Source organism: Lissotriton helveticus, chromosome 4_1, assembly GCF_964261635.1.
Source record: "Lissotriton helveticus chromosome 4_1, aLisHel1.1, whole genome shotgun sequence".
Lineage (NCBI taxonomy): Eukaryota > Metazoa > Chordata > Amphibia > Caudata > Salamandridae > Lissotriton > Lissotriton helveticus.
Window position 1 is genome coordinate 1,286,657,832 of NC_136063.1, and position 11,241 is coordinate 1,286,669,072.

Genomic DNA, 11,241 nt, shown 5'->3' on the forward strand with positions numbered 1-11,241 from the left:
CACGTTTCACAGTGTGCACGTTATTTCATTGTAAAATCCCCGTTTCTAGGCCTCAAAAGGGCCCGGACTCAGATTCAGCTCCTGTCTCCTGAACCCTCTCCGAGGAGCGATACAGCCCCCACCTGTATCCCTGACCCTTCACTTACTTCCTGCCTCACAGTGCCCGGCTCGGCCTGGCTCTGCCTGCTGGTCTGCCAAGAGTATGTTATGATTCTAGTTATCTGTCCAGCTCTCCTTCCCTGCATTCCTAAGCTACTGAATCGCATCAATAATTTCCGTCACAGTTTAGCCTTTACGTCTCTATGTAAGAGAAATACTGTATTAATGGTCATTTAATATTCCTCAACACGCACTACATGTAGAATTATGCATGCACCAGTCTTAGAGTCTGTTAGCCTTTACCCTGATAACTTTTGGATTCTATCAATATGTTCTCTAAACATCAGATACTAGATAGTGTTTAGGTACATGTCGCTCTGACTCTCCAGACTTTAGTCTCTTCTTCTAGCGCAGAAGTCATAGCCCCCCAGTTCCTCCTAGTAACACGTCATTGCCAGCTTGCGCGCACCACTAGGTTAGAGGTCCCGGCTCCTTAGGTAGCCCCCTCCATGTTTCCGCCCCATTTATGACATATTCTGTTACGTTTAAATCACATGTCTATGTTCACGCCTCTTGTTACACCTACTTTCTGCCTTATCTTTCGCGACTGCTACAGGCCCTGCCCACTGCTACGCCTATTGTATTGAACATCATGTATTTGTTTAAGTATATATATGCTTGTGCACTGTTATTAAAAGCTAGCTAGCTGCCATCCTATTCCCGTGCAGGTTGTCCTGTTCCTGTCCTTTATGCTGTATTAAACCTGCAAACTCCAGCTACCTCGAATCTTGACTCTTATTTATTGAGCTATCTGTTATTGTTATATCTAGTCAAAAATAGAGGTATTATTTATTTATTTACCACAAATGGTAGAAAACAGCTGTGTTAAGAGATATAGTGTTTGCATTAAATAATATATTATGTACAACTACTGATTACAAATTATGCAACCCTCCTTATGTGTGGTCTGTGTGCAGGCACAGACGTATAGCATATTTAGTTTTAAAAGCCACAATATTTTCTGCATTTTACCGTGGTAGTGACCTGCGCTTTAAGCATGCCACTGACACTGTTCCAGCCCATCTAGTACATCCAACGCAGTAACATGGATTTTATTACTTTGTATAAAAGGCACCACAGTTTTCGCCTTTTACAGTGGCAGTGAGTTTCACATCAAGAAAGGTTTGCCGTTCTACTAACAATACCCCAGCCCTTCCAGTCTTTCCAACACATAATCCCAGTCCACATAATTCCAGTACACTCAAAACTACATAATTACTATCCACATAATTCCACTGCACACCATGCCACATAATTCCATTACACATCAACTCTACACCACACAATTCTACAACAAACAATTCCAATCCAACCCACATAATTCCACTCCCCACCACATACATCCACTCTACTCCATAACACATGGGTAAAAGACATTTTCATTTACAAAGCCAATAGCTCTAACTCTCGCAAAAGCAAGACCTATTGGCATTGCACAAAATAAATTCAGCTTCTCAACATGCCACATAATTCCACACAATATAATACTACTCCACACCATGCCACATAATACCACTCCGAACCATCCCACATAATTCCACACAATACCAACAATTCTACACCATACAACACAATTACATTCCACATTATACCACTCATTGCAGCATAATCAAACTCCATATAATTACAACCTACTCATAAATGCACCCCACATAAATAACTCTATGCCATGTTCCAATAATCCACATAAATGCTCTCCACACCATAAAAACAAACTTCTAATAAGCATACTTTCACTCAACCCCACAGATTACCAGGCCACACAATTCAACTCCAAACATTTCCAATACACACCGCTTAACTCCACACCAAACAACATATTTAAAAAACACAATACAATTCCACAACACACCATATACCCATAACACACACCACAAATTTCCACATCATGCCACAAAATTTAAAAGCACAGCACATAAATCAACTCTACAAGTCACCACACAGCACTGCAAGTTTGTGTGGTGACTCCACTTCGGCTCCTTGGTGTGAGAATCCAGCGTCTGGGAATCCAGTCCGTGTTTGCGAGGAGCTGCAAGGGCCGCGAGGAGCTCTGTGAGGAAGCTGAAGCAGCGGTGGCGTGTGGAGTGCTCCCTGCTTGCCTGCCTGCACAAGCCAACAAGCCAATATCTTCATTGAGCCGCCGAGCCCAGCGCCATCCTCGAAGCGTCCTATAACGGACCCCAGCAGCAGCGCCGGCGAGAGGGGACTGAGAACATCATTACTGCATCGTTACTGCGCCGCGGCTCCCGGCTCCTGGCCCAGGAAAAGTGGCGGTAAGCCCCCGGGATTGCAAGTGCAAGTGGGAGTCTCAATACAGTGTCGGCTGTCCGTCCACACTCCCCCCCCCTCTGCCCCCTACCGCTGGAGTGGATTAGAGCACTGGAGTGGAGTGGAGGGGGGTAAGGGGGGTTACGAGCAGTAAGCTCTCATCAGCCACGGAAGCCCCCCTCCCCGTAGGAGGGGGAACAAGGAAGCCTTTTGCTCCTGTACTGTTCTGTACTGTCCCCCCACTGACATTTGACGCCTGGGGGCCCACCGAGCCATTTAAACATCAAAGCCACCTGAGCCTTGTACTGCTAGCCTTTAAAGTGGGCGTGGTTGGATCCTGTCTACGCCATGTTGGTCCAGCCACAGGGCTCTTCTTGCAATTGGGAAAGCAAGGAGGGCAGGGGCAGGGGAAAGGTCGCTAGGAACTGCCAAAGGAACCCCAGAAAATCCCCCAGAAAATCCCCCAGAAGTGACAAGATCTCCGAGGTCGCCAGCCTCAGCTCTCTCCTTGCTCGTGAGCCAGCCCGTTAGTGTGCTGGCCCGACGTCAGCAAGCCCAGCAAAGCAAGGCGTGTTGGAGGAATGGGATGCCCTTTAGGTGGTGTGGGCAGTGCGGTTTGCAACCAGAACAGAACGGCGGTGGACGGCGCAGGACGGGGGATCGACTGAGCACGCCCTGCCCCGCTCCCGGTCATTCGCCAGCCCTCTAACCCAACAACCTCTACAGAGTTCAACGAGCCTTTAAGAAGCCTTCAAGAATATAGCGTCAGGGCTCCGCACAGATGCGATCAGGAACCATCCTCCAGGGGACGACAGAAAGACCACCAGGAAAAAAAGGAAATAAAAACAAAAACAAATACAAAAAAAACAAACTCAAACCATTAGAAGAGGAGGATTCCCAAACTAATAACACTGAAAACGGTGCGGGCCAAAGGGAGAGGTTGGTTTCAGTTCCCAGCCCAACAACCAAGACAAAGCCAATACTTAACAATCAATCGGGGATTCAAAAATTATTTTTCCTAAAAGACCCTATAGCGGCAATGTACGCCCCCTTAAAGGAATCTGCCATGCTACCAAGCCCAATGCAGCTAGCTAAACCGCAAGCTTCCCTCCCAGGCACCCCAGGAATGTTGGCATTGCACCATCAAATGAACCATTGTCGGAGAACAGGTTGGCTCAGACAGATGCCAGGAAACTAGTGCCAGTAATAGCTCAGGTGCATCAGATCGCTCCAGAATTGTCAGTATCAACCTTCAAAACAAATCCTGAAGCGACTACAGAAGGTTTCAAAGAACCTAGAACAAAAACAATTAACATCGGAGATCCCACTGAACCTTTGGAGTCAAGAGACCCCCACGGGGGCAAGCAGAGAGTGTGGAAAACTCAACTGCAGCCTAGTATGTTTTAACATCCGCTGCAAAGTTCAACGCCGGTAAATCTCCTCCCGGAGCCAAGGAAGAGTGCAGAGTAAACACAAGATGGTCAAAGGAGAAAAAAATCAGCAGCAAGCGCCGCTTCAAAGGAACTGCCGACCAGCAAATCGTTCTCCAATATAAGCGAGGCGAATCTGATTGAAATCCTGGAATCATTAGAAGGGATGGGACAGGAAAAGGATCATCTAACCCCCAGCCCAAGGAAAAGAACCCCACAAAGGAGAGCCAAATTGGTTGCGTCGACTCCCCTAAGCCCTTGTGGAAAACAAGACGTTCAGTACACAGAGCTACCGGAGGCTGATCATAGCCCTATAACAATCAAGCAACCAATTCTCTCGTCACCAATAATCATCTCGTCCGGAAATGGGTCAAGCTCCGGGTTGGTCGCCCCGGCGCAGCACACCGAAGACAACTACAACATGCAATGGGCTCAAACACTGATCCATACCCTCGAACAATCTATAAAAGTACTAAACTTTCAGTCAGATAAAATGGATGTGCAAATTGACCTTATCAACCTCATTGCCAGTCACATTTCTGGAGTAAACATAAAATTAGATCTAATAACATCGTTATTAACAAACAGAGGAACCTTGGATCAGAAAAGATAAAAATAATCAACTAGCCTCATGCTACTGCGGCCCAATAATTGAGAAACTGGCAACCCTTCCGGAACCTTTAAAAGACGTTCTAGGATCAGCAAAACAATCTTACAATAACCACTGCCATGGAATATCTCAAAAACCTGTCGCTCAAGAGCCGATTAATCATCTCCCCAAAGCCAATAATGAGGGACCAAAAAATACCAATGAAGTACCAACAAAATTAGAATTTGAGACAAAACTAAATCAAAGCGAAGATCAACTGGTGGCCCAACAGCCAACAGCAATGGTGGGAGTCAAACCTACAAAACGGGAAAGAAAGCGTGCGAGGAAGGCTAGGCTTAAATATAACAAACAATCTAGCCCTGCCCCGGTCACATTTTTTCCACTCTTTGCAGCAAAAACACCAACAGAAAGGAAAAAAACACCACCCTCCTTGCCCGAGGCTGGAATCCTTGAAAGAGACCAAGCCCACTGTATCCAGATCTCCTTCTCATAAGAGTCAGGGCCTAAGTCATACTGCCAAACCTCAAACCTCCCATCAAACCAATCAAGGCGCCGGAAGTCCACCATTAGAGGACGAAGCAATCGAAAAAAGCAACCCCGGTCGCGCAGCAACAAAGTAAAATAACATCATCTGACAAGGAAGAGGGTGAAGAATCACATAGAAACAATCAGCATTCAGTGGGAAAAAGAAGCACAAAGAGCAGCAAAGTAGCAAGTGTTCAACAATGTGCACTTCAACAAGCAGTAACAAACAAGGGGCCTGACGTAGAAAAGCATAGTCAACCTTCGGCGAATATGTTGGACTTTCCAACGTTATTCAACCCTCAAAACCTCCCCAAACTTATCGCTGTAACAATAAGGGGAAAGGATCGCCACTGTAAGCTTCTTAACTAGGATCAAGAGGAGCCACGAACAAGGAACGTGGCCCAAATATCATCAGGAACACCAAACGCCTGGCTAGAGGTGCCAACTACATATACGGCAGAGTATGAACAAGAAAGTGGTCAAAACACCACGCTAATCTCAACACCAAAATGTGGAAGAAAGAAACCCGCACCCTCTTCATACGAAAAGCAAGTTGAATTCAATGAGTGTGAACTGAAATTGTCTTTCATCCCGGAATACTCGTCAAAAGGCACCCAAGATACACTAAATAGGGGAAACCTTTTGAGACTCTTCCTCGAAATCCCCGAATTAAAAGGAATCCATTTGTGTGACCTAACTTCTGTGGAATTCAAGGAAACAACTGGGAGGGGAGTGGAGGAGTCTCTGACAACTTGGTCGTCCAATGACTTGGTGGACAAAATTGTATCTATGAGTGGAAGATTTGTGGCATGGGGCATCAGGCTTAAGGCATATCAACGCCCAAGGTATCCATATCCCTTTCTTAAAAAAATAAAAGAAGGGAAAAGCCCAGGAAAACATCAGCCCACATGCGTACGTGGTGCGCGTTCCAATTCACCGGCAGCTCCCTCTTGCAAGAACAGGCACCCCAAAAGTGAACGTCCTGGTAATACCGGGGAAAGCCTACAGGAATTCAAGGACTGGTCCTGGATCCCAAGAACGCTGAATAATAAGTGTTCCTAACTGTTGGAACCTGGGATGACAGGTCACCTAGGGTAGCCTGGCCTAGGGTAAGACATAAATACTAGAGGCACAAGTGTGAAGGTTGCAAACCACCCAGCAGTAAATCCACGCAATAACACACAAAAATTACACTACACCAAAGTATGGAAAAATATGAGCTGCTTTATAAAAATAATATCTGTTCTCTTGTTTGTAGTTTTCACAGCTTATTAGGATACAGTCTATCTGGTAAGATAATATTGCTTTTGAAGTTGTCAAATCATGTCACACAACAATTCTCTTAATTTAACAATTCATTACATTTGGCTAGGCATTTATTAACCTACGCAAAGTTATGAGCACAATTCCCCTTTTTCTGAGCTTATCACTTTCACATCATAGAACAATAGTTCCCCTGTGGAAGAGCCTGTACTCCTCTAGAAAAGATTACACATTTCTTTCCCCTTCACTACTGACCACAGAAGAACTGGCTATTCCAGATTAGGCCCACATTCACTGAAGCCCCTTTAGGGATTCCTCAAGGGCACTGCACACCTTGGGACAGATTCTCTGGTTTACTGCTTGTTATGTCTCAATCTCTTGCATGTGTTTTACTCTTTTTGTGGCAGTCACTTCCCCCTCTTGATCAACTCCTTACCACCAGTGAAGTCGATGCTTTCAAACCTCCTGCGCCAGAAGAAGGGGGAAAATGGCCAGTAATGCCAAGGAACCGAATGTTGATAAGCCTCTCTTGCCTCTGAGGGCTCCTCAGCTCTCTCTCCCCGCTCGGGCCAGCTCCTCCGTGTGGCGCTCAAGCGGAAAGCACAGGCAGTTTCAGCGATTCCCCCAGGCCGCTACCGGGCCCCTCAGCTCTCCCTTCCCGCTCGCGCCAAGTGCTCCGTGCGGCGCTCGAGCAGGGAGGAGAAGACAGAACACGCTCACCAGCTGCTGTGGGCTCCCGGCGCTTCTCCTCAGCGTCGATCGGGAAAGGACACTACTCCGGCTGACATGCGCGGTACACCCACGCTGGCGCCGCCTCTCACTGCGCTGGCACCCAAGGAAGAACGCTTCTCCCACGGGCCTGCTCGGTCCTAGGCCTCGCCTGAAATGTAGCAGTGGGTCCGCTTGGGGCATGCGCGACAGCGCTCGACTACCTCTCAATCAGTGGCACATCCACAACAACGCGGCTGGTGCCCCCGGGGTCCTGTACACGGCGAGATCAGCGCTGCCTCCTAGAAACCGGCACCCCTTTCCTTCCTCTGTTTCCTGAGTGGAAGTGGAGTTCTGTCGTCTGCGTGACTGGTAAGGTCCCACAGGGACACACGGCCACAAGTCTGATGTACACCTAAGGCAATGGGGAATAGAGCTATATCTCTTCACGTGTCAGCTCCTAATCTCTATCCCTTTCAGAGACTTCTTAACCCTCGGTACTGGGTAGAGGTTGGGGATGAAGAGCACCCTTTCAAAAGTCTCTCCCGCTGGGCAGAGGACTGCGCTCCGCAGCGCTGCAGTCTCCTTCTCCTTTTGACACCCCGCTATTTTTAAGCTAGGGGTTAGTCAGGCGCCCAGGGTCTCCAACCATCCAAAACAGCAGGGTCAGGACAAATAACCCAAGGGAGGAAGGGTGGTGAATCAGTAAGGCAACCCTCTGACTATCCTACCCCCACCTTTTGCTACAGCCTGTCCTCCAGCTGACTCTCTCTGGTTAGACCAAATGGCTGTCCAGCATTCCGCCTTTTATAGGCTGACCCTCAGGAGTCCAGAAGGGACCAGAAGGTTCTAGAACGCCCTATTCTACTCTATGGGACAGGTTCTGGGTTTGGCAGTTAGGACAGTTAGTAGCCACCATTTTGTGACTCCAACTATTTCCCTGTCAGAAAAGGCCTCTAGGCCTGAGGTGAAAAACTATGAGGGGGGGGGAAAGAACACCTATCCCCTTGACCAACACCTAGAAAAAGCTAGTGGACACAAAAATTAATAAAGGTATGAGGGGCAAAAACGGTACAAAATAAATAATAAATTGGAGGGACTACGCAAAAAGCCAGGCAGGTCTAACACGCGTCCCCCCCAGCTGAAAGTGGGGAGAACTACCCAACCCCTTGGGAGTCCTCATCACTAAGGCGGAAATACCTGGAGAGACCGTCTGCATTGGCGTGGTCCACTCCAGGCCGATGTTCCACCCGGAAGTCCATTCCCTGTAGGGAGATGGACCACCTCAACAGCTTGGGATTCTCCCCCTTCATCTGCATTAGCCAACGAAGGGGGCGATGGTCAGTCTGAACCAGGAAGTGCGAGCCAAACAGGTATGGCCGCAGCTTCTTCAGAGCCCCCACCACCGCAAAAGCTTCCCTCTCAATTGCACTCCACTTCTGTTCCCGGGGAAGCAGTCTCCTGGATAAGAAGACCACAGGCTGATCCAGGCCCTCTTCATTTAGTTGCGATAACACTGCCCCAATGCCATGTTCTGATGCATCTGTCTGGACAATGAACTCCTTGGAGAAGTCTGGGGCCCTCAGGACCGGTGCTGCACACATTGCCTGCTTCAGTTTCTCAAAAGCTTGCTGACAAGCTTTCGTCCAAACTACCCGTCGAGGTTGTTTCTTTGAGGTGAGCTCTGTGAGGGGCGCTACAATAGTGCCATATCCCTTCACAAAGCGACGGTAGTAGCCTGTGAGGCCCAGGAAAGCTCGGACCTCAGTCTGTGTCTTGGGGGGTTCCCAGGCCATGATCGCCTCAATCTTTGCCTGCAGGGGCTGCACTGACCCCCTACCCACCAAGTGTCCAAGGTACACAACCGACCCCTGCCCAATCTGACATTTGCTGGCCTTGATGGTCAATTCAGCTTGTTTCAGGGCCTGGAGAACTGCTTGCAAATGTTGCAAATGGTCCTTCCAACTGCTACTGAAGACAGCAATGTCATCTAGGTAAGCAGCAGAGAAACTCTCCATTCAGAGAGGACCTGGTTCACCAGCTGCTGAAATGTGGCAGGGGCATTTTTGAGCCCAAAGGGCATCACGCAAAATTGGAAGTGTCCCTCAGGCGTGGAGAAGGCTGACCTTTCCTTTGCTCCATCTGTCAAGGAGATCTGCCAGTACCCTGAAGTGAGGTCAAAGGTACTTAGATATTGGGCAGCTCCTAGCCGGTCAATTAATTCATCCGCCCTAGGGATCGGATGAGCATCAGTCTTTGTAACTGAGTTCAGTCCCCGGTAATCCACACAGAACCTCAGTTCTGGTGTGGCGCCTGGTGGAGCGGCTTTTGGCACTAGCACCACCGGACTGGACCAAGGGCTGTTGGAAGGTTCTATGACTCCCAGCTCTAGCACCTTGGTAACCTCTCCATGGATGCTACCCTTCACCTTGTCGGACAGCCGGTAGGTCTTTGACTTCACTGGTGGGCTGTCCCCTGTGTCCACATCATGGGTACACAGGTGAGTTCTTCCCGGGACAAGGGAGAACAATCCTCTCGCTGCTCAGGAGTTAGGAATGGGGAGAGAATCACTCCCTCCACCGACCCATCCTTCTCTTGAGATGAGAAGAGATCAGGGAGAGGCTCGCTTTCTGCTTCCTCGGCACCATCAGTCACCATCATCAGGATGACCTCTGGCCTCTCGTGGTGGGGTTTGAGGCGATTGGCATGCAGCACCCGTAGGGGCTGTCGAGGGGTCTTAAGATCCACCAAGTAAGTGGCCTTACCCTTCTTTTCCAACACCTCAAATGGGCCTGTCCAACGATCTTGAAGGGCACTTAGCTCTCCAGGTTCCATCACCCACACTTTCTGGCCAGGCTCCAACTCCACCGGGTGAGCATTGTGATCGTACCATTCCTTCATTACTGCCTGGCTGGCCTCCAAGTTGACAGAAGCTTGCTTCCACAACTTTGCCATTTGGCTCCGGAAGGCCAGTATGTAGCTCACCACATCCTGAGGAGGCTTTCTGGGAGACTTTTCCCATCCATCCTTCACCAGGCTGAGAGGTCCACGCACAGGGTGCCCGTACAACAGTTCAAAAGGGCTGAAGTCCACTCCCTTTTGTGGCACTTCCCTGTAAGAGAATAGCAAACAGGGTAGGAGGACGTCCCATTTCCTCCACAGGCTTTCGGGCAGACTTCTGATCATGCCCTTCAAGGTCTTGTTGAACCTCTCAACCAGTCCATTCGACTGGGGGTGATAAGGAGTGGTGAACCGGTAGGTCACTCCACACTCCTTCCACATTGCCCGCATGTAAGCTGACATAAAGTTGGTCCCCCTGTCAGACACAACTTCTTTGGGGAATCCCACTCGGGTAAAGATCCCCATCAGGGCCCTAGCCACCACAGGTGCAGTGACAGTCCTCAGAGGAATGGCCTCTGGATACCGTGTGGCATGATCCACCAGAACCAGGATAAACCTGTGACCAGCTGTTGTTGGTGGATCCAATGGCCCTACAATGTCGATGCCCACCTTTTCAAAGGGGGTGCTAACGACTGAAAGTGGTTCCAGGGGAGCTCTCAGCTTTACCCCTGTTTTCCCACTGGCCTGGCAGGATACACATGTCCGACAGTAAGTGTTGGACGCCACTTTCATCTGAGGCCAGTAAAAGTGGAGGACAAGCCGAGCAAAGGTCTTGTCCTGGCCTAAGTGTCCTGCCAAGGGTATTGCATGAGCCAATTCCAGCAGAAAGGCTCGGTATTGCTGCGGGACTACCAAGGCCCTTGATGAGCCAGGTAAGGGTACCTTGGGTTCACTGTAGAGGAGTCCATCCTCCCAGTAAATATGGTGGTGTCCCGTAGCATCACCTGCTGCCTGGGCTTCAGCCTGACGCCTCAGTCCCTCAAGGGTAGGGCACTCCCTCTGCCCCTTACAGAATTCCTCTCTGGTAGGTCCTCCCTCCACCTGCCACTCAGCAGGGATGGGTAAATCCTCCAGAGAGTCTACCTCCCCCTCCACGGACTCCTGGTCCACCACCACAGGTGGCCGATCTGTCACATGGGGCGTGGAAGCCGAAGCAGGCTCTTCCTGTCTCCGGGTCTGTCCCTTTTTGACAGCGGGTTGGGCCAATGTTCCAGGCTCCAACCCAGGCGAACTCCCTCTTCGGGTAGTCGCAGACCGTGTGCTCACACAGGCCCAGTCAGGTGTACCCAGCATCGCAGAGTGCGTCCGGTATTCCACCTCTCTCCAAGTGTTGTGCTCCATATCATTTCCCAGCAGACAATCAACTGGCACGGCAGG